Source organism: Bidens hawaiensis, unplaced genomic scaffold (assembly GCF_021521415.1).
Source record: "Bidens hawaiensis isolate Kalapana, Puna unplaced genomic scaffold, B.hawaiensis_p1.1 tig00075550_1, whole genome shotgun sequence".
In the NCBI taxonomy this organism is placed as follows: Eukaryota; Viridiplantae; Streptophyta; class Magnoliopsida; order Asterales; family Asteraceae; genus Bidens; species Bidens hawaiensis.
Window position 1 is genome coordinate 15,428 of NW_027503088.1, and position 24,707 is coordinate 40,134.

General features: G+C 36.0%; 1 pseudogene; it reads left to right on the plus strand.

The window, feature by feature from the left end:
- The first annotated feature begins 6,157 nt into the window (after nucleotides 1-6,157).
- On the plus strand, nucleotides 6,158-23,434 carry LOC143606561 (protein ZINC INDUCED FACILITATOR-LIKE 1-like; annotated as a pseudogene).
- The last annotated feature ends 1,273 nt before the right edge of the window (nucleotides 23,435-24,707 follow it).

Sequence of the window (24,707 nt, forward strand, 5' to 3'; positions counted from 1 at the left end):
GTTACAGATTTATTTTTAGAAAATTGATCTTAGATATAGTTATCACCAAATGAAAAATCCAAGAGGAGGACGTTGCAACAACAGCGTTTCGGACTCGTTACGGCCATTATGAATTCTTATTTATGCCGTTCGGGCTAACAAATGTGCCGGCAGTGTTCATGGAACTCATGAACCGAGTCTGTAAACTTTATTCTGACAAATTTGTCATAGCATTCATTGATGATATTTTGATATATTTGCAACGTAAAGAAGAGCACGAACGACGTTTAAGGAAAATGGTGGAAGTGTTAAAGCAAGAGGAGTTATACGCGAAGTTTTCGAAATGTGACTTTGAATACAGAAAGCATAATCCCTTGGTCTTGTTGTAAAGCAACAAGGATTTCACATAGATCCAAATGAGATAGGACTAGCCGGAGACTATCAGCGGTTTATTGAAGAATTTTTAGCATTACCCAACTCATAATCCTTTGTACGACGCAAACATACAAATTTTATAGATGATAAGAGACCGCAGTCTCATATTCAACAAAGATGGGTCGAGTTGTTAAGCGATTATGACTGCGACATCCGTTATCACCCCAGCAAGGCTAACGTCGTAACCGATGCCTTGAGTAGGAAAGATCGGGTTAAGCCATTGCGAGTGCGGGCGCTGGGGATGATAGTCCAGTCGAACCTTTCGGACCTGATTCGAGTCGCTTAACGTGAGGCGTTGAAAGAGGAACAATTGGAAAAGGAGGGACTTTTCGGCAATGAGAAGAATTTCGAACAGCACGTGGACGAAATTCTCTATTTCAAAAATCGGGTTTGGATCCCGACCCTCCATGACCTTAGTGAATTAATCATGGACGAAGCGCATAGATCGGAATATTCCATACATCCGGGATCGGATTAGACTGTTGATGATACGAATATCTGAAAGGATTTTATTAATGGCCGAGTTTGGAGAAAGATATGGTTACGTATGTTGGTGAATATTTAAGTTATGCAAGAGATAAGGCTGCACACCGAAAACCCTAGGGAACGCCACAACGACAGAAAATTCACCAATGATAGTGGGAATAGATTACAATGGATTTCGGGACGCAAATTCCCAAGGTATATCAAAGGCATGATGTAAATTGGGTAATCGCGGATCGATTAACCAATCCTCGCATTTCATCCCAATCCATGACGATTACCACAATGAACTCTCGCCCAAGTTCATGATGGTGAAACGGTATCTCGTCGTGGAGTACCATTTTCAATTATCTCAGATCGAAATAGTCATCCTACTTCCATTATTGGAAGGCGGGGAAGGAAGCATCGAGAGCTTGAAGCTTTCTATGGGTGAAGTAATTATCACCAATTTGTTAAATTGAAAATAGGCGTCACTCAAGCCATAAGATTTGAATCGATTCGAGAAACAACCAATCGGATTTATAATATTTAAGATAAGTTGAAAGCAGCGCGAGATTGGCAAATGATTTATGCCAATATTCAAGGGAAACCATTGTCACTGGAAAGAGGTGACAAGGCATTTTAAGGCATCACCTTGGAGAGGTGATATGAGGTTTAGGCAAAACCGAAAATAGCTCCTTAATATATTGGACCTCATGAGACTATCTCCATGATTGGTCATTTAGTTTATCGATTAAAGTACTCCAGGGGCTAAGTACTATACATGATGTTTTGCCATGTATACGGATTGAAAAGTACCTAAGCGATGAGGCAACGAAAGTACTAGTAATGGAGGTACTCATAGAAAACATGCTTGATATCATAAATAATTCCGTAGAGATAGCAGACGGGAAAACTAATCAGTTTGGACTCACCAAGCTTTTATTGATAAAGATTAAGTGGAATTCACAGCGAGGACCAGATTATACCTGGTAACGCAAAGGTGAATTCTGAAGGAAAAACCCCCACCTTTCTCTCGGAAGGGGATAGTGGGCGTGTAAAATTTCGAGGACGAAATTTCTTAACGGGGGGAGAATGTAACGATTCCGACGAAACCAGGTATACCCTAACCGGTAGACAATAGTTACGTTATATTTAATGTCGGGTACATGAATTACCATAATAATTATACGAGAATACATGGTTCACTGTATTGATTGTACGTGAATATATAATTCATCGTATTGAATATGCGATTAATCGATCGATAGCTATTGAAACCCGAACGAATCGAGGGTTCAATTATAGACGAGATATATGGTATTTAGTGATGTTTACGAAGTATTAAAGCTTCGGGATAAGTGAATTAGAGCACAGAAAAAGAATTTTCGATTTAATGGTACGTCGGTACGTTAAACGAAACCTTTAATACCAAACCAAGCAAGAGACGATCGATCAAGCCGAAAAAGATGCGCAATTATTAATAATATGATGTTTTAAGATAATAAATGTCATGGTTTAAGTTTTTAAAGTTTTAAATCGATTTTAAATAAATTTCTTTTTTTAAGCCGAAAACGACCGTTTTAGCCTCGTTTTAAGCCGAATTAAACATTTAACCGAAAAACGAACTGAACCAGATTATCCAAAACATTATCCGGATTTCTGAAATCTAAATTTGTGGCTAAGAATGAAAAGGTGGGTCCCACCCCACCCCCTCAAACTTCCGATCGGACCAAAGGGTCCAACCCCATCCTTCATTTCTTTTTTTTAGCAACATTCAACATCCTTCTTCAATTCTCTCCACAAGATCATCTAAAAACCCGAGTTTTTAGCAAGAAAACCGAGGTAAAAATCGAGTTATTTACGTTTCCATCTTCGTTTCTTGGGTTTATTTGCAAGAAAATGAGGTTTCAAAGATGAAAACCGATTCTTGCATGATCAAGTGATGTATACGGCTTATACAAAGGATCTTGGTCCAAGAAAGGAGTTAAACGAACCAAAAACGAATTTTTACGGTTTAAACTTTAGTTTTGAAACAATAACCGAAACTATAGTGTAAGAGGCTTGATCGTGAGTGTAACTTGCTTGGTATTGTGGTATGTTGGTTGTAGGTTCTGTATTTAGTGGTAGATAAGGCGGAAAAACGAGTTTGTAGCTTGTAGTGGCGTAGATCGAAAGGTATATTCGGTTTTTATATAAGTATGAGTTTTTGGACAGATTGTGGATGGTTTAGAGTTAGGTCATGAAATTTTACAGAGGTGTTAAATACATGAAAATATGAGTTCTGTGAAATTTTGGTAATTTTTGGACAAATGATGAATATTTGGTGAATTTAATGCTCGGTTTTGGCCAAAAATGGTGAAAAATAGTTAAATATCATGAAAATTCTGGAAAATTGCAGATAAGCTTTATATAACATGTAAAAGTCACACATAAAATTTTAGGTCAGTTGGAGAAGTCTAAGTAGGCTTTTCGGTTAAACGAGTTCTAGGGTTTTCTAGCTCGGTTTTAGTGAAAATGGCATGTAAAAAGAGATTTTGGTTCTGGAAAAATTACAGGGGACTATGAAGATGGCAGGGGTCATCCAAGAAAAATTTGGTGTTTTTCTAAGGTCGTTTGGTATTTACGACATATTTAGTGTTTAAATGGTGTTTAAAAATAGATAAATAAATTTTGAATATAAAAATTAATTCTGGAAATATTTTTATAAAATTCCCCACTGTCAAAAAGTGATTTGTGCAAAATTTCAAGATCCGAGACTAAACGGATAATTATTTGTGCTAAAAAGAAAATAAAAACAAACTTTTAAAGCTTAAAACACGTAAACCGGTAAAGCTCGCCTAAACGAGCTGACTGGTGTATAAAAACCCTAAAAATGAACTATTTTCATATAACTGAGTTAAACAAGTAAAAATAAATCATCCGAAAATAATTCGGATGATTTGGGTAATTTTATCCGATAAAACAGTTTCCGGTGCACTAAAGACGGAAACGAGTCCCGCGGCCAATCGGGGCGTCTAAACCGAGTTCTAATTTCACAACTTAATTAAATTATCAGTCAACAACTATTTTCGGGTCGTGTGTGACCAAACTCATTTTGAAACGTAAAATCGGATATCCGTGCTAGGCACGCAAAACGGGGAAAACAAACTGATAGTAATTTTGGCTACTGAACTCTAAACGATATCACAATCTGAGTCCGGAGAAGTGTTTCTGGGTTAACATTGCCCCCGGAATGGGTACAGTACTAGGTTAACAGTGTCCCCAGATATACTGGTTAACACGGTTAAAGATTATATAAACTATAATTGTATAACAACGATCGTAGGGATCATATTACAGATTGGACGTGTTAACTGATAATGATTGTTGTTACCTGCTTGCATGTGCTAAGGTGAGTTTCACGAGCCCCTTTTTCTGAATGGTTTTTAAATATTTTCTCGGGGCGGAAGCATGTTACTACTGAAATGTTTAAGTACATACTGAACGCATGGATTTGCGTGGATTTATATATATTTTATTGTACGGGAATCGTACGGAAATGTACTAAGATGGTAATTGTCTGAGTTGCTAACATTCTAAGGCCCCGGAACACGAGTGATTAACTGAAAGCCGGTAGAGTGTGGATAGTACTATTGGTCTGACAAACCCAACTGGTCCGGCATGGATTTGCTGATGTTTCCCAGCCAGTTGCACATGTCTATTTTGTTGTTATATAAATTTTTCTATGTAATGTTAGGCATAGCGGTTTGGGGCAGGTCCGTGGGCGGAGTATGCCACGGGGGTTGTGTGTGGATAGTCAGAGGTTTCACTTGTGGGCTCAGCATAATTACATCGATAATATTATATTATGATATGGATTTATCATGGTTTACTCAAATTGTGAAACTCACCAACTATTCGTAGTTGACCCGTTTTCTCACATGCTTTTCAGGTACAATTAAGATGAAGTGATTACTTATGCGCTAAGTGCTTGATGTGTGTAAGATTAGCGTGCAGGATGTTATGATACGTTAGATTAAATAGAATTATGTATCGTATTGTATGATGTGTGTATCACCTAGACGGTAATGAAATATGAGATAATGTAATTTGAAGTATATTAATGTATTCAGTTTTCTTTATAAACAATGTGGTTGATATCAGAGGTGTCTGTTGCATCCCGTTTACGTTTCCGCTGCGGTTACGGGGTGTTACAGCACACATCCTAATTATAAAAACTTTATCAAACAGGCATGATAAGGAAAGTGAAATCCGGCATGGAAAACCTAATTTGGCACGTGCAGTGGCTGAGCCAGGAACCTTTTGCTATGCGTTCGGGATTTTTTGGTGCTCGATATTTTTCCGGTGTCAAAAGTTTTCGGGCCCAAATAGGTCGGGTCAGGTCGCTCATTCAGTAAGACAAATAAAATGCAATATCATTATTATAACAATAGTAAATCGTCAACATTCAATAGAATACATAGTCATATTAAATAAAAAAGAAAGAGTCGGCCGACCGTTTTTTGGTTTAAGTCCGACAGGTGAGGGTTGAGGCCGTGAGGCGTTTGTTGAAGCCTTTAGGCGAAGTAGCAAAGGCAATGAGATGAGGCGAGGGTCGTACTCATCTGTTCAATAGAAACATAAACTGATTCGTCGTTTTTGAATTTTTGTTTTACTTTTAGTCATGTATCATTTTTAAGAATCTTAATTGGGTTGGGCCTATTGACTCGTTCTATGAATAAGTTTGGGCTTTTTTTTCCTCTATATATGTCTTATTTGCCCGTTTATAATGATAATATTTTTTATAGTTTTTTTTAAACCTTTTATATTTTATAAAAGAAATATTCATTATTATAATCTTTTTTAGCTAAATTTATAACAATCAATGGGTTCTAATATATATTTTTGAAAAGATATTGGGTTCGCTTGTTAATTCTATACTATAAGTTAGATGTAAAACTGAAAAAAGACGTGTGTGTGTGTGTAAAGAACTGAATGATGTGGGTGGTACGTATGAGCATAGGACTCGTATACTTTGACATGTACGTACATGATGTCTGAAAATGAGGATGGTATACCAATACGAGCTCCTATTTATTTTCACGTGATTGTACCGGACATCGATAGTTACAGGACAGCGCGGTTTGTTACCTACTCTTTTCTGGACCACAAAAACTGAGAATCTAGCAATAGTGCAACGACCATTATTGTACTATTATTTTTGTTGCATATATATATATTATTGAATGAACCCGTGTATCTTCATGCCAATCTCAAACTCTTCTCCAACTCTGTATTTATGGCGATTAATGATGAACTAAACGACGGCTTTTGGAGCACGCGTACCATGAAAATTGCCCGGGTTGTAAAGTGGATCGTAATAAACGGATCCATACAGGATTACCCATTAAAGAGCTATTTTTTATATGGGTCGTGGTGCTATGTGTTGGTGAGTATATATATATATATTATCATCTTGATTTCATCAATTAAATAAAAAAATGAACATAACTATTTATTGAATTTGAATCATGATGTTAGTACGTGTAAGAGTCTAACATCCATTTCCAAATTTTCTTTCCAGCACTCCCGATATCATCTCTCTTCCCGTTTATTTATTTCATGGTAAACGTATTCACTAATCTCTTATCTATGTTTCCAGTTTTTGCAAAATATGACGTATGGAATATTAAATTTTGGTTTCCGTTGTAGGCAAGGGATTTTAACATAGCAGAAAAAGAAGAGGACATCAGTTACTATGCAGGTTTTGTTGGTAATATGTTATTACCTACTATGGCAAAACATGTTGGTTAAAATAAGCATTATCGAGTTTTTTCACCAAAGTGGGGATTCTAAAAAAAGAAAAAGTATTTATATATCAAAACTCACAAAACTATTTTTCAAAATAGATTTTATTTCTATGAAAATTTCATAATATAGTTTCTGGGTCAAGTTATTCTATGAAGGGCAACAAAAATGAGAAGTGTAAGAAGCCATAAATAATTGACATGTGTCAAGTGGGGATCAAAAGAAAAAGGGTATAGAGGTAATTGTACACATTTTTTCTCTCCACATGCAAGACACATGTTAATACTCCCATCATTTTAGAACGTTTATAACTTTTTCGTATGATATTTTTTTTTTTAAAAAGTTCATCATAATAACAAACGTTTTTTTATCTTTAATATTAGTATGATTTTTGTTATATAAAATTTAAAACAAAAATCACGTCATTGTGTCTTTTCGCACACCATTGTGTCTTTTCGCTTATCATTGTGTCTTTTTTCGTCATTGTGTTTTCGCACACCATTGTGTCTTTTCGCTTATCATTGTGTCTTTTTTCGTCATTGTGTTTTTTCACACACCATTGTGTCTTTTCGCACACCATTGTGTCTTTTCGTTTATCATTGTGTATTTTTTCGTCATTGTGTCTTTTCACCACACCATTGTGTCTTTTCGCTTATCATTGTGTCTTTTCGCGCCATTGTGTCTTTTCGTTTATCATTGTGTCTTTTTTCGTCATTGTGTTTTTTTGCACACCATTGTGTCTTTTCGCACACCATTGTGTCTTTTCGCTTATCATTGTGTCTTTTTTCGCCATTATGCCTTTTCACAAACCATTGTGTCTTTTCGTTTATCATTGTGTTTTTTCGCACACCATTGTGTCTTTTCACTTATCATTGTGTCTTTTTTCGTCATTGTGTCTTTTCGCTTATCATTGTGTCTTTTTTCGCCATTGTGTCTTTTTTCGTCATTGTGTCTTTTCGCACAACATTGTGTATTTTCGCTTATCATTATGTCTTTTTTCGTCATTGTATCTTTCGCACACCATTGTGTCTTTAACTTGAAACGTAAAACACAATGGTGAATACGTATAACACAATGACCTAAAACGTAAAAAACAATGGTGAATACGTATAACACAATGGCCTAAAACGTAAGACACAATGGTGAATATAATGACTTGAAACGTAAAACACAATGGAAACAACATATTACACAATGACACAATGAACAACAAAAAAAAGCACAATTAAAAAACCCATTAAATTTTTTTTATTTTGAATATATAACAATATGATACTCATATTAAAGATAAAAAAAACGCTATTATTATGGTAAATTTTTTTTAAAAAGATAATGTCGTATGAAAAAGTTATGAACATTTTAAAATGATGAGGGAATTGGCATGTGCCTTGCATGTGGAGAGAGAAAGTCAACAAATGTGTGTTATTACCTCCATGCCATTTCCATCAATTTTTATTTATTAAATTAATCTCAATCATTCAAATCTAAGATCAATGGACAGGATTTCTTCTTATATTTCTCATTTTTGTTATTTTATATTTTAACTTTACCCTATTGTTTCTCTCTCCTAATCTATTGGATTATTATAATTCTTCAAAATTATTTGTATTAAAACTAAAATTGTTTCTTCAAAATCATTAAAACTTTAATAAATGTATTTAGTGTAAACTAAGTGAAAAATGAATTACGAGACCCAACTTGGGTGTCCAATACTCACCTCACGTCTTCACGTATAATCAAAGCTAATGATGGGTGTGATGAGATCTAGAGAAAGATCTAGAAAAAACGATGGGTTTGGTGACTTGCAGAAACATACATGGTGGTCAGCTGGTGGTGGCCGGTGGTGGTATGCGATGGTGGCCGAGTTTAATTTGGACAGATTTGAGTTATTTGGAGAATTCTGTTTTTAAGGTTTGATTTGAGAGAGAGAGAGGTTTTTATATACTTTTTATTTCTTTAGATTTAATTAATAAATAAATATGTGAATTTACAATACTATCATGATGTGTCTTGTACATGGCCATATTTAACGTGAAAAGTTAATTGAGTTAGAACCAAAGAACATAACATAAAAGATATTTGAAACATGAAGTATGCATTCTACCATTTCTTTTGCTAAAGAACGTACATTGACAAAACGATCAAACATAAAGAACGTCTTTTGTTATTCTTCTATATATAAATGGAACCTTTAAAAGCTCTCTGGTTGCTCCTTACATTTTCTCAATTCACCAGATTGTTTTATTTGTAAATGGAGACTTCTTATGCATTTGACCCGAAATCACCGGGATAAGTCTCACCAAACCCCATTAGCTCTTAAACGGTTTATAACATCTCATTAAATAAAAAATTAATTTCACCAAATATTTTATATGAAAATCTTATAAAATAGGATATACTAAAAATTAATATCTTATTTAAAAAAAAGATATTAATTATAATTAAGAAACAACTTTATATTAAAAAAATAAGTGGGCCATGGGTCTTGCCAAACACAAATAGCTTTTAAACTGTGTTATAACATCTCATTTATTTATGAAACTATTTTATCATTTAATCCTAAGTATATTATTAACTTTTTTATAAAAAATAAAATTAAATTCCAAAAAAATATATAAATATTATAAACGAATAATGTAAAACAAATGAAGGGGATAAACTAGTATATCTAACTATTTATATAATTGTCTACCATGAAATTCTATATGTCGCTCTCAGGTTGTTCCCCACATTCTCTAGAGTCACCAGATTGCTTGATTTCTAAATGCATTTGACCCGAATTCACGGGTATGGTCTTACCAAACTCGGATAGTCTTTAAATGGGTTATAACATCTCATATATTTATGAAACTCTTTCATAATCAAACAATAATTTTTGCGGGTCATGGGTCTCACCAAACTCGGATAACTCCTAAACGGGTTATAACATCTCATTTATTTGTGAAATAACAATAATTTACACGGGTTATGGGTCTTACCAAACCCTAATAGCCCTCAAATTGGTTATAAGATCTCATTTATTGGTAAACACTATCATTAAAGCCTAATTTACCCTAATTTAATTTATCTCCTTTACATGTTCTCTGTTGCTGGTCTATCATGCATCTTCATCGCCGGTTAACTTCTGATGCTACCCACGATTGTCAACTACATTAACATCCCATTTTTCGTTAGACAAATATTTGTGTTCATTTAAAAAAATCAACATGCTTATGTCCGTTAATGTTTGTTCGTTAAAAATCTAAAAACGTACACATCTCAACTGAAAAAACTCAAGCGCTAAAAAATATAATAACAAACTAATATATACGTATTAAATTAAAACTAAATTACGTTAAAAAATAAAACAAAATAATCATAAAATAGCAAGATTAAAACAAAAACTTGAATAAGCCGCCGTAAAACGGGAGGATCAAACTAGTATATATATATATATATATGTATATATATATGAGAGATTTCAATTAAACCCCTTTGAGTTTTAAGAACTCGAAAGAACTCAGTGTAATGATTTTTTTTCGAATTTTTTTTACACATGCGTAATATATGTTAGTTACATATACGTAAAAAAATTACAGAATTTTTTACGCACCGAGTCGACTTTTTTACACATGTGTAACGGACGTAAATGTTAGTGTAACCACTTACATATTTATTCTCTCTCCTACTTTGACTTTTTTGTCAGATTTAATCTCAACCACATATTTCAATCCATTTAATTAAATATGTGGCCTAGAATTGAGTTTTTAGGTTCTTAAAACTCAACATGGTTCTCAAAATATCCCTCCCCTATATATATATATAGGTATTGGTCAGAAGTTTTTTTACAGCGATATATATATATATATATATATATCATCTCTTATCTTTACATAAAACATATATGTCTTTGAATCTTATGAAGGGTCTGCATATATGCTTGGACGGGCATTGACATCTGTGTTCTGGGGAGTGGTTGCTGATCGATATGGTCGAAAACCTGTTATTATTTTGGGCACTTCAACAGTGTTCGTAACTACTTCACACTTGTAATATATTTTGCCATTAGGGGTTTTAAATGATTATACCCTTGACCGAGAAACTTAGGCTAATGGCTAAAACCTTATTTTAAACTACTAATAACTAGAACTAATGATTTATATGTTTTGTGTTCATCAGGGTTATTTTCAACACACTTTTCGGTTTTAGCGTCAACTATTGGATGGCAATCATTACAAGGTTTCTTCTTGGCAGTTTAAATGGGTTATACGGGCCGATAAAGGCATATGCATGTGAACTATTCCCTGAGGAACATCAAGCATTAGGATTGTCTTCGGTAAGCAATCATGACAGAAAAAGAAAGTTAAAGACCATTCACATTTCACACTCTTTTCTTGCATAGAAATCTATAAATAGACTGATCTTATATATCCAGGTCAGTACGTCATGGGGGATAGGACTGATTGTTGGTCCGGCTGTTGGAGGGTTCCTAGCACAGGTTTCTACATCCTTTAGTGTCTTGATATGCTACATCTGTTTATAATCTTCGTTTCAGAATCAATAATATGCTACAAACTGTGATAAAGCACATAATGCATATATATGTTCAAGTGTTTGTGCCTATAACTATGAAAATAATACACACAACGGTCAGGTAAATGCAGTGGCGGATGCAAGTGTTAGGTTTTAACCAGATGTACACCACTAGTTTGGGGTTTGGGGTTGCATAAAACTATGATGAGCATAAAAAAGAGAATTTTGTTTTTATTTAGCGGCAAAAAAAGATAATCTTGTAATACCGTTATATTGAAAAACAAAGAGATTATTTTGCTACTTTATTAATCAAAATTCTGATGAACATTCTTTCTCATGATTGCTTTCCTTTTGATATTCAGCCTGCAGAGAAATATCCAAGTCTAGTGTCTTCAGATTCTCTATTGGGGAGGTAATGCTGCCCTTTGTTAACCTCTTTATTTTTTTAGCATTGGTGATACTATTTGCAAATATTATATTGTTTAGTTATACAAATTCATTTTTGGGTGGCAACAAATTGCATCCATGACTTGCGATGTAGGTTCCCATACTTATTGCCTTGCTTGATCATATCAATTTTTGCGCTAGTGGTGACCATCGGCGCATTTTGGCTTCCGGTATAGTTTTATTCAAATAACATTTCCTTAATACTTCCATAAAGATGCATCTTAACATGATATTCATTCAATATTTTCTCAAGCAAACCTCATATATGATCAAGAAAAAAGAAGTAGACTTTATGAAGTGTTCATGATCTAAAGAATTATTTTTTGAGGATTGAATGTTAGATTGTTTGGTAAAAACACGAGTGTTTGAGCTTTTTAGACTATGTCGGCTATAGTTTCAGTTTATTATTATTAAGTTCTATATTGTATAGGGTATCTAAGTGTATTTAGTATCTCTATATAATTGGTTGTAATCGTATCTCATTAATTTAATAATACTGATTATCTTTTCATAACTGATTTGGTATCACAGCCAAATTCAGCTCCTTTTTTTTCTCTAACCCTAATCGGCTTAATCTGCCGCCCAACCCCTACTGCCTCCTTCCGACGCAACTTCCGGCCAACATAATCTTCAATGGCAGCCATAAAAACCTTCTCCAATCAAGAAAAGACTACCCACAACTCTCATAAATTCGCCTTTACCCTAAATCCTACCAACTATGGCTACTGGAGGTCGATGATCGAATCCTTCCTGACATCACATAATCTATTTGGTTATGTTGATAGTACAATTTCGTGTCCAGAACAGAAGGTCACCGTTGGAACTGCAACAACAGACAATCCTAGTTATACTCCCTGGATTTCCAACGATGCTCATATCCGCACGTTGCTCATCTCCACTGTATTTGAAGACTCGTACCAGCATGTTCAGGGCAAGACATCTCGTGAAGTCTGGTTATCTCTGGAACGGGCTTATGCACCAGTCACTGCTTCTCATTAATTTACTCTCCGTAGCCACCTACTACGCATCACTATGAAGGGTGATGAGAAACCTATTGACTACCTCTGTAGGGTACAAGAATATGCAACTGCCCTTGCCAACATCGGAGAACCGGTAAAAGATAAAGAACTTGTTATGCTTACTCTTGCAGGGCTACGTGAAGAATACAACGGTCTAAAAGGAACGCTACTGGGTCGTCAACCACCTATCGCCTTTCATGAAATCTTTGCCTTGTTAAATGACCATGATTTTGTGGTCACCAAACTTGTGCAAAACAACCCGCAAGCACTTCTTGCTGTTGCCTCTACTCCTTCACAGCAGCCCTACACTGCTCCTGGTCTCTTAAAATCTCAACCAACCCTTGAACAACTACAACAACAACTCCAAAATATCCAGTTGATGGCCTCTCAGTTGGGTCACCAACTGAATCCGAATCTTTCACCACAACCCCAGGCCTATTTTGGATCTCGATCATACAATATAAATCGCGGGTACGGAACAACCGTGGCCACTCTCGGGGCAACTCACGTGGCTCTCTCAACTCACGTCCTAGAGATAATGGTGGCAGCAGGCAATTTTTATGGGCCTCCACTCAAAACACCGTGTATGGTCACTGCAATCGTTGTGGAATTGGGCATCTACCTTCTCAATGCCCAAATCAGCCCAATCAGCAGAATCGTCCCGCTCCACAGGCCAATTTTTCCTCCTTTTCGGATGGAGCTTCTTCTTCTGGAAGTGCTTGGAAACCCGACACTGGTGCAACCCATCATGCCACTCCAGATTTAACTAGCTTGGACAACTCTGAGGCATACTATGGTAATGATTCATTATTTGTTGGCAATGGTAATTCCATACCCATTTTACACATTGGCTCATCTAAATTCCACTCTTCAAACAGAACCTTTAACCTTTCAGATATTCTTCATGTTCCTGAACTTAAACAAAACCTTTTATTTGTGTAAAAATTTTGTCTTGACAATAATGTATTCTTTGAATTTCACTTTTCTCATTTTGTTGTGAAGGACGAGTCTACACGCAGTACCCTCCTCACGGGCCCCAGTGAACAGGGTTTGTACTTTATCCGCCTTCCGCAACTCAAGTCTCTGCCCAAGGTTGCCTTCACTGTTGTCAAAGCTTCCTCGAATATTTGGCATCAACGTTTGGGACATCCTCATGCTCAAGTCTTTAATTCTATTGTTTCTTATTGTTCTTTACCTGTTTCGGACAAATTATCAAACACTTTATGTTCTTTTTGTCAAATGGGAAAATCAACTAAATTGCATTTACCAGATTCTAATTTTCGTAGTTATAATATCTTGGATCTTGTTTATTGTGATGTTTGGGGTCCGTCACCGGCACCATCGCTTGATGGTCACCGGTATTTCCTATTGTGTGTTGATCATTGTACTCGATATATGTGGTTTTATCCCTTAACTCAAAAATCGGATGTTTATGTTATATTAACAAACTTTATAACCATGGCTGAACGCCAATTTAACACTACATTAAAATGCATCCAATCCGATTGGGAAGGTGAATTCTGCTCCCTCACCAACCTTTGTCGCAACCTTGGCATCATCCATCGCCGTTCTTTCCCACATACCAGCGAGCAAAAAGGAATTGTGGAACGCCGACATCGGCACGTTGTTGAAACGGGTCTCTCTCTATTAGCTCATTCATGTCTTCCCCAACGTTTCTGGCACTTTGCCTTTGAGACAGCCGTTTACCTAATCAATCGGCTTCCCTCACGTGTGTCCTCAAACAAATCTCCATTTGAACACGTTTTTCACCGTAAACCTGATTACTCTTTTCTAAGAGTTTTTGGTTCGTAATGTTTTCCTTATCTCTGCCCATACAACCGTCACAAATCGAGTTCCGTTCTACTCCTTGTGTCTTTCTTGGCTATAGCCTTTCTCATCATGGATATCGGTGTTTGGATCCTTCCACTGAACGTATTTACATTGCTCGGCATGTTTGATTAATGAACATGTCTTTCCGTATACACCTTCACCAAAGCTGAACCCATCTCCACCTACATCCTCCCCGTACATCTCTATCTTTCCTAATCCACCGCTCGGTTTCTCACCAGAATCTAACACACCAGCCCCGACCTATTCCCCAGCCAACGAACCATCTCCACCACCTTCACCATCTCACCTGTCTCATGCTAACCCTGCCCCCATGGCCCAACCCTCTGCTGCCCAAACTGCCCAACCCTCGGCTGCCCAAACAGCCCATCCCTCGGCTGCCCAGCCTGCGCCCACGGCTGCCCAACAACCACCAGCCCCTCCTCCTATGGATGCTCGTTCATGACCCCCAACCTCATACAACACCCTGAACGACCAGATCGGTATAACCCGGCCGCTTACCTAGCCAAGACCACCTCCTCCTTACCCATTGAACCAACCAGCTTTACTATTGCAAACAAATATGCTGAATGGCGTCATGCTATGTCCGAAAAATTTGACGCGCTTCACAAAACTGGCACGTAGACTCTTGTGCCTCCTGTTCCTAACGCTAATATTGTTGATTGTAAATGGGTTTACAGGTTAAAAACTGATGAACATGGTAACATCAACATGTTCAAAGCCAGATTGGTTGCGAAAGGCTTTCATCAACAACATAGCGTGGACTATCATGAGACGTTTAGTCCTGTAATCAAACCCGCCACAATTCGGACCATATTGTCCTTGGCTGTTACAAACAAATGGTCCCTAAGACAACTGGATATTCAGACCGCTTTTCTACATGGTGATCTTGAGGAAACCGTCTATATGCGCCAACCGCATGGGTTCGTTGATCCTACAAAACCGGATCATATTTGTTTTTTGCACAAATCCTTATATGGCCTTAAACAGGCTCCTTGTGCCTGGTTTAACAAACTGTCTGGTGCTCTTCATCAGTTGGGGTTCTTTGGGTCCAAAACTGACCCATCGTTGTTCATTCTCCATTCTTCGGCTTCTCTGGTTTATCTCTTGGTTTATGTGGATGACATCATCATTACCGGTAACAATCCAGACATGGTTGACAAGCTCATTACCCGCCTCAATTCACTTTTTGCTCTTAAAGATTTGGGTGCAACTACATTATTTTCTCGGGGTGGAGGTTGTTCACAAGAAATCAGATTTGGTTCTTTCCCAATGAAAATATATTTGCGCTATTTTACATCGGGGGGGGGCGTGGCTGACTGCAAACCGATTTCCACTCCTATGCACACCTCTCATGTCTAACTTCCTGATGATAGTCCTCTCTTGGACGATCCCTCTCGGTATAGACAAACAGTTGGAGCTCTTCAGTACGCGACCCTTACTCATCCTGATATTGCGTTTGCAGTCAATCAGGTGTGTTAGTTCATGCATGCTCTAACGGAAAATCACTGGGCTGCTGTCAAACGCATCTTGCGTTATTTACAGGGTACTATGAATATGGGTCTTTGGTTTCGTCACAACACGGGCTATCGGCTACAAGCCTTCTCTGATTCTCACTGGACCACTAAAGTGCAGGCCTTCTCTGATTCTGACTGGGCTGGTTGTCCAATCGATCGTCGCTCCACGGGGAGATTTGCTATATACTTGGGTTCAAACCTCATCTCCTAGTCAGCTCGCAAACAGCAAACAGTTTCTCGCTCTTTTACTGAATCAGAGTACAAGGCCATTGCTGATACTGTGGCAGAATTAATTTGGCTAAAGTCTCTTCTTCGTGAACTTGGCTTACAAAGCGAGGCACCGACACTTTGGTGTGACAATCTTGGTGCCACATATCTCACCGCCAATCCGGTGTTTCATGCCCATGCTAAACATATCGAGGTTGACTACAACTTTGTTCGTGAACAGGTTACTCAAGGCCATCTCAATGTCAAGTTTATTTCAACCAATGATCAAATAGCTGATATCTTTACAAAGCCCTTGTCTTCCCAAAAGTTTGAGTTTTTGCGGTCCATGTTGCAGATTGCTAACCGCCCTGAACTTGCGGAGGAATATTAGACTATGTCGGCTATAGTTTCAGTTTATTATTATTAAGTTCTATATTGTATAGGGTATCTAAGTGTATTTAGTATCTCTATATAATTGGTTGTAATCATATCTCATTAATATAATAATACTGATTATCTTTTCATAACTGATTGAGCTATAGCAGATTAGAATCCAGCATTGGTTTAAGGAATGCCAGCAGGTGTATGAGTGATTTTGACATTCTAACTATACATTTTCATTTATAAATTTCCGATTTCCAATCAGCATAGAAGACGGCTTTTGCAAGTGCATGGCATTCCTTTTTGATAGGATTTTATAAGGTTACAAACTTGGTTTCAAAAGCACGACTCACGGGATATATAGTGATATGGAAGAAAATGATATGTATAAATGACTAAAGGATGAAGAGATTATAAATAATTTACTTTGTTAAAAGGTTGATAAGCAAGTAAAAGAGATGCAAGTTTTGGTTGTATATAGAGTAACACTTCGCATACAGAAGCTTCCGCCTCATGCTTCGGCTTTTGGGACCCAGACATATGGAACACCTCACGCTTTTTAAAACCAAGCTTACAAAAAGACAAATAAAATGAAATATTGTTGGTCATGTACTTCATGGTCTTAACATGAATCTAATTTAAATAATTTTTGAAACTGCAGGAAACATTACACTTCCATAATAAAAGTGAGCTGGAGTCTGCTTCCGGTGTACCTGATGCCAAGGAAAAAATAGCCGAGAATAAAAATTCTTCTTGGATTAGCCTCCTCAAGAACTGGCCATTAATGTCTTCTATCATTCTATATTGTGTTTTCTCTCTTAATGATAATGGCTTACAGTGAGGTAACAAACATAATTCATACATTTTACCCGTCATAACTTCTAGCATGATTTAGAATTTGATTATCAACAGATTTTCTCCTTATGGGCCGAGAGTCCGAAGAGTTTGGGGGGACTTAACTATACCACTGACGATGTTGGCACGATCCTATCAATCTCTGGTGAGATTATTTATTATTTTTTAAAAGATCTTCTGTATTTTTAATTGTTACATTTAAAATTTCCATAAGCCATGCAAAACTGGCGGTCCAGGTAATGGGTCATTTTTTAAAAAATATCAATTTGGTTCGGGTAAAAAAAGGTTCTCACCAAGATGAAAGTCAAACTATAACTTAATAAAATAATGATTATCCTTTATTCTACTGTGTTACCTTAAATTGCTCTTATAGTATGATAGTTATTGTATAAATTTATGTGATCAGAGTTTTACGGAATGAATAAATATAAGTATATCAATTTCAAAACAGAAGTAGTTTGTTTGACTTTCAGAGTCAAAGGTACACAACTTGTTGAGGAAATAAGTATTAGATAATTCGATTGCTTTACCGGCTAATCCAACTATCTCGTGTGTAGATTTTGTCCATACCTCTGCTCACAACTTATCCTTACATAGCGTTGTTATCGGGCTTCATGCTCACCTTTACGTTAAATGTAGCATCGATGGCGAAGAATGTTTTATCAGTAAGTCTTTCAGGCTCTAAATCTTGTCTACTTTGGTTTTATAAAGATGAGTAAGTTTTTGCTATATTTCTTATATGCTTGAGCAACATGAACTACCATGTTATTTCCAAAATGTATGAGTATGACCACATTTGTTCTCCAAATTTAATTTCACACTTTATCTCTATCACCACAATTTAGTTTCTCATTTTTATCAGATCTCAATCATAACTGGGACATTCTTGCTGCAAAATAAAGCTGTGGTAATATTATTTGTTTTTTTCATTATTTTTACAGTGTTAGGTACATAGTTAATTATTATTTTTTATACAAATATACATGAATAACAGGATCAGCACCAAAGAGGTGTAGCCAATGGTATTTCCATGACTTTGCAGTCTATTTGCAAAGCAATTGGTCCAGCATGTGGAGGAGCACTGTGAGTACTCATTTGTTTCATAGTATTAATTTTAAGTGCGGGTCAATACGGGTCATACTTTGCCAAAAAGGGTCATTGCTGGTGTTAGGAACAAAGCGGTGCAGCGGAATAACAAACAAACAAGCACATACGATTATTACGCAGTAAAATTGAAAATGACACAAAAATTTTACGTGGTTCGGTCTCCCAGCGGGGGACCTACATCCACGGATTTTAACTAGGTTATTTTATTGATAAGGTGCAAAGATTACATTTACATTGCATTGTATATATAGAGAATACAATAAGGTTTATCTTGGCCCAATAAACCTTAAAGGGTCCAAAACAGACCCAAGATCTCTAAGCCTTCACAAATCCTAACAATCTCACACTTGAAGGATTTGCACAAACCGTAACAGTCATCTAAACAAAAATCATATAGTCGGTAACTCCAGTAATATTTAATAACAGAAATCCACCAACCTCCAGTTCCAAGAACAAACTAAATCTTTAACAACAGAAGTTCTATAAGCCTTTGGTTCCTCATAAATAAGCTAAGATTTCAACAATCAAATCCACCTAGTTGCAGCAACCTTTGCATCAGTTTCCTGAAACGCCTATTGAAGCGCCTCAGCTTCAATACGGTCATCACATGTAAGGCCCCGGTCCCGGTTCCCTACTTTAGTGTTGGATTTACTCATAAAAACAGTTCTAAATATCAGAGTGAATTAAAACTTTCGCGAAAATATTAAAAGTCAATTTCTTAAAAACCATAGAATACTTGTCTTAAAACATCACAAATTTTCTCAACCTAAAACATAAAAGAAAACATCATGTCTTCCTTCTCTAGATGCCAGCCGCTCAGTCCATTCCGGCCATGTGCCATCCTCAATCTAGCTCCTTTAACATATTTACCCATGTGCATACTAAAAGTCAGCTATGCTGAGTGAGTTCTAGTTAATCAGGCAATATATATTACGTTCACATACTACATGCTTAACCTGCTTTACTTTCTTTTGTACATACATAAGTATATACCTTCATTCTCACTTTTATACTTTCGTTCTTTCATATTTTATCTTACTTTACATACATACTTATACTTTTTAAAGAGTCTTTCGCCCTATACCTCACAGATTTTATTAAGGTCTGCCACCCTCCTTTCACAGATATTATTAGGGTCCGCCACCCTTATAACATGCAACCATACAACCATACATACATTTTTTATACATATTTATATATACTTTCATAAATACCCTCTTATACATCATTCATATATCATTCATAAAACATTCAAATATCATACATTTACCACTTAAGGTAAGTGTATTAACTATCACATCGAGTATGCACACAACCCCGAAAACATAACAAGGAAATGGGGCTAGAAGCTCACCTGTATCCTGTGTCTCTTAGAGTTAAGTGTAATACCCCTCCTTAACTGTGCACCACTAACTATGTAATAATTACAAATACCAATTAACTACCTCTAACTAAATCATACATCTAGGTTAATGAAACCCCTAGCTAACGGGGGTCTGGGAGGCAGCGCCCTTTACAGTGGGGTCTAGGGGCGGCAACCCATAACAGGGTCCAAGGGACAGAGCCCATGGCTGGGGTCGAGCGGCCAGGTCAGCTTGGAAAAATTTTATTTTCATTAATGGGTCTTTACTAAAAATCCATTAGAAAACTGAAGTTTGAACCAATTGAATCGAATCACAATTCTAATTGAGTCGATTCAAGGATTCTAATCGCCCAAATCACAATTTTAATCGAATCGAATCATGGATTCTAATCGAATCACAATTCTAATCGAGTCGAATCAAGGATTCTAATCGAGTCGATTCAAGGATTCTAATCGAATCAAATCACAATTCTAATCGAATCGAGTCATGGATTCTAATCGAATCATAATTCTAATTGAATCGAGTCATGGATTCTAATCGTATCGAATCATAATTTTAATCGGATTGAACGAAATTTTCAATCGAATCGAATTACTCATTCGTTTCGATTCGTTAGTCGATTCGATTCGATTCATTTACTTTTTGTTCGAATCGAGTTCCTCAGGGGCTCGATTCAAATCTAGTTTCATTTCCATCACTTTCCAGCCTTTCCTTTAGAATCGTTTTCCTGTCTTGCATAAGAAACGAGCCTTGAACTATAACCATATCGTTTCCTTGCACTAACCTGGTCCAAACGTTACCCGTTTGGGCCAGTTTCGACTCACACATGGTTTTTCGTAACCAAGTTTATATTTTCTTTCACAATGAAGCCCGATTTGCCCTAATATCGAGCCCTAGGGAAAATCGTTCTTAAAAACTCAACCTTTAAACCTAAACATACCTTTTTATTTTACGTTTGGTTTGGTTCAAATTTGGAGCAACACACAGATCTAGTGTCGATGTGGATGCTTGAACACGAACCCTAACCTTTCTTTCAGCTCGGATCTAAGTCCAGATGAAGTGAGAGCTTTTGTGTGTGTAGGAGGTTGGATGAATAAAATGAGGGTTTTAGGGTTTTAGGGAGGTTTAAGGGTGTTTATATACCCTTAAGCTCATGGACCTAAGGTCCATCACCATCCCTTATTCCATCTTTTATTGTCTAAGCCCACATGCTATTATTTTGATTTAACTTAACTAAATAATAACTCACTATTAAGTAAACAAAATTCATTTATTTATTATTATCAAAAGTAGGATGTTACATCACATACCCAATCATGGAAAACCAGCTACTGATTCATCTTCAATCTCAACCGACACCTACTTACTCGCACAACCAGCTTTATAGACTTCAAGAAGAAAGAATACTCCCCTAATACAACAAGCACCCATGAGAGAATTTACATTCAAAATTCCGGTCTCAATACCCAATGTCATTGTGTAACTGTGGCAGAACAGCCCTGTGCTCCCACTGTTACCAAATCCCCGTCAAGGTTTAAACCTCTTAATATGCTCAAGCTGACATCCTTGTAGCTCCAAGATTCATGCTTGCAATATGAACCCACTTAGCTCTACCTGATGCAGCGAGCCAAGACTTTTAGAAATCCATAAAAGTCTTACAATAACATATTCACTGATGCTTCATTGTAGTAGGTAACAAGAAATGAAGCAAAACAAAATCTCGAACACAAGAACCTTCACTGCCTTCCACAGAGTCCTAATGTATCACCATCGACACATTCTTAGAAACAGATGTTACCATGTTTGGACATCGACTATATGAGTGTCCCAGACCTCCATGCAACCCCACCAAGTCAAACTATACCCAACTCCCATTGTCCTTGTTATCCCAAACCATGCCAAAACAACATCAATAAGTCGAAACTCCACCGGTACTTTTCCCTAGAGCAAGCCTTCACCCAATATCAGTACCAAGATTCCCCTCAAATGTCAAACCACTGATCACCACCAAACAAGAACATCATCACAGTTCCAGACCAGCTAACAGGCAAACAGTTTAAGAACTATAAAGTTGCATGGAAAGCAAGCAGATAAGGTTCAATGGCACGATCATAATCTTAACGGACTTTCTACCAAGCATTGTCAAATTAAAATCGATATGCTCTTACAATAACCGATAAATCGAGTAACTGAAAATAAACTGTAAATTGTTACCTTAGACTAATCTCTCGCAGACAAGTCTAACCCGAATAATGAATATCACAAAACTCGGCTCCTCAAATTTTGGTTGATAATAAATAGTCAAACCCCAAACTCGAAACATATAACCCTAACTTTTAACTCAATCGAATTTCAAAAGTTTATAGAAAAACTTTAATAGACCAAATTGATTAAATAAACTTTCAATTAATTTAAAGAAAAAGATGCTAGAGATTTTAATTAATGTCACCTCGGTAGTCACAAACAAAAAAAGTTGACTTTTGTAGCTTCTTTATGCAAATCTCAAGGTCTTCATGGTTCCATTTAATTTCAAATACCTATAATTCCTATTTTGTGTTCTTTGTTCCTTCAAATCCACTTCTTTATCGTTCTTTTTCCGGCAAGTCAAAATACTCAGGTCAATACTCCTTACTTTTCGGATTACAACTCATTGTCGATCACAGATTCAACGTAGTCTGGCCAAGAATAAATCAAGACGCCCAAGCAAATAACCCAGCAACTCAAGAGCGATTAGCCCTAATTGCGATTGCTAAACCCCGTTATACCCAATTGTTTCTCTCGACCAAATAGAAACAAACTCCGCCTAGAAAGATTCTTTTATTTGCTATGCTTGCTGACACAAAAGAAACCCTATTCAGATTTTTTTTTCTTTTTCACTTATACCGAATCACAGATCTAAAACACAAACGACTACACAAGATTATCACACAGTAAAATAGAAAATAATATCGATAAAACGACACAAAAATTTTACGTGGTTTGGTCTCCCAGCAGGTACCTATGTGTCCACAGACTGTAACTAGGTTATTTCATTGATAAGGTGCAAAAATTACAATTACATCGCATTGTATATATAGAGAATAAATTAGGATTTTAAGCTTGGACCCCAAAAAACCTAACATGGGGGACCAAGATCTCTAAGCCTTCAAAAATTCCTTGAACAAAAAGTTATGATTTGGAGAAACTATGTTATTAAAACTAATAATTTAGTTTGCAAACACTAAAATACATTCTAAACGTGACAAGTAAATAATTACTTCGAAGTCAATTCTAACTTATCTCTATATTTGCAGTTTGTCATGGTGCCTTAAGAGACAAAATGCAACATTTCTTCCTGGTACATGTTTTTTACTCCTTTCATTTCGTATTATCGTCTTCGCTTACAATTTATAAATATATTTACGGATTATTCAATTTTAGGCGCACAAATGATATTTTCATCTTGAATGTAATTGAGGGAGTTGGAGTTCTACTAACGTTCAAACCGTTTTTGGTCACAAACCATTACTAGTTGGGAGCGAGCACTTGAATCCGGGTTTGATTTTGGGGGATTCGTACTCTGGTCCAAAATGATCTAGGTGACAATATTTTATGTGGACTTCCGGTAACTTTGTTGCATTATTTATGTTTAGTTTTGAATTTCACTCATTTTTTAATGGTTAAACTAGTTGAAAGTATAATTAGTTCAAATTTGTTATAGACCATGTTGTGTTGTGTGGTATACGGTCTTGGTTTATGAGGGTTGTATGTTATGGTTTACTAAAATACACAATGATTTATGTAACATTGCCAAAAATTCGTTTCAAAATATAGTCTTTTAGAAGTTGAAGGGTCAAAAGGGTAGATACCTAATAAAGAAAGTTGGTGTAAAAATAAGATGGTCTCATATAAGAAATTAGTCTGGTTTATATAGATAGTTTAAAAAAATATTAATAAAATTTAAAAAATATTAATAATAAACGTTCGAAGTTAGTAGATATTTAATCGAACGAAATTAAGTCACCATCTAACTATTTTATATGAATAAATAATATATATTTTTATAATATATATTTGCTCATATATAAGGTGAGGTTAAAATAAGAAGTGAGTTATTTGTAAGAGGTGTGAGAGGTAATATCGGGCGTTGGATTTGATCATCTGATGGTGGATATTGTTAATGTGTTTTTTTGTTCGGTGTGTTTTATTTTGCTAGTTCGGTGTGTTTTTTGTTCAGTGTTTTTATATTTTTAAGGGTAAAAACCACTTCTTACACTTCTTAGGATAGTTTTACTTCTTATTTTAACCTTGCTCTCTCTCTCTATATATATATATATATATATATATATATATATATATATATATATATATTTATAAAGGATCAAATACGAAAATTGTTTATCGTACATTACGTACGTGACACCATCAACCCTATATATCAAAAAACACGCGGTGGCAAATTTGTAAATTATTTCAAATCGTTTCCATCCTAATTAACCGTTGCATCGATTCAACCATCGTCACCGGCCATTTGCAGACATACACTTCAATTGATTTTGAATTGAAATAAGCCATTTGCTGAAACCCAGTTGCAGATGTTACATATTTTGTTCATATGATGGAATCGATGATCAAATTGACGGTCGATTGATAATTGTTTGATGATTACGAGATTATATGAAGTGATTTCAGTGTTCAATTTCATGTTACAGGTGTTTAATTTTTTTTTTGTTAGAAGTTCTGTTTAGAAGTTCTGAACTTCAGGTGTTTAATTTTTTTTGTTAGTTTAGAAGTTGTGTTTAGAA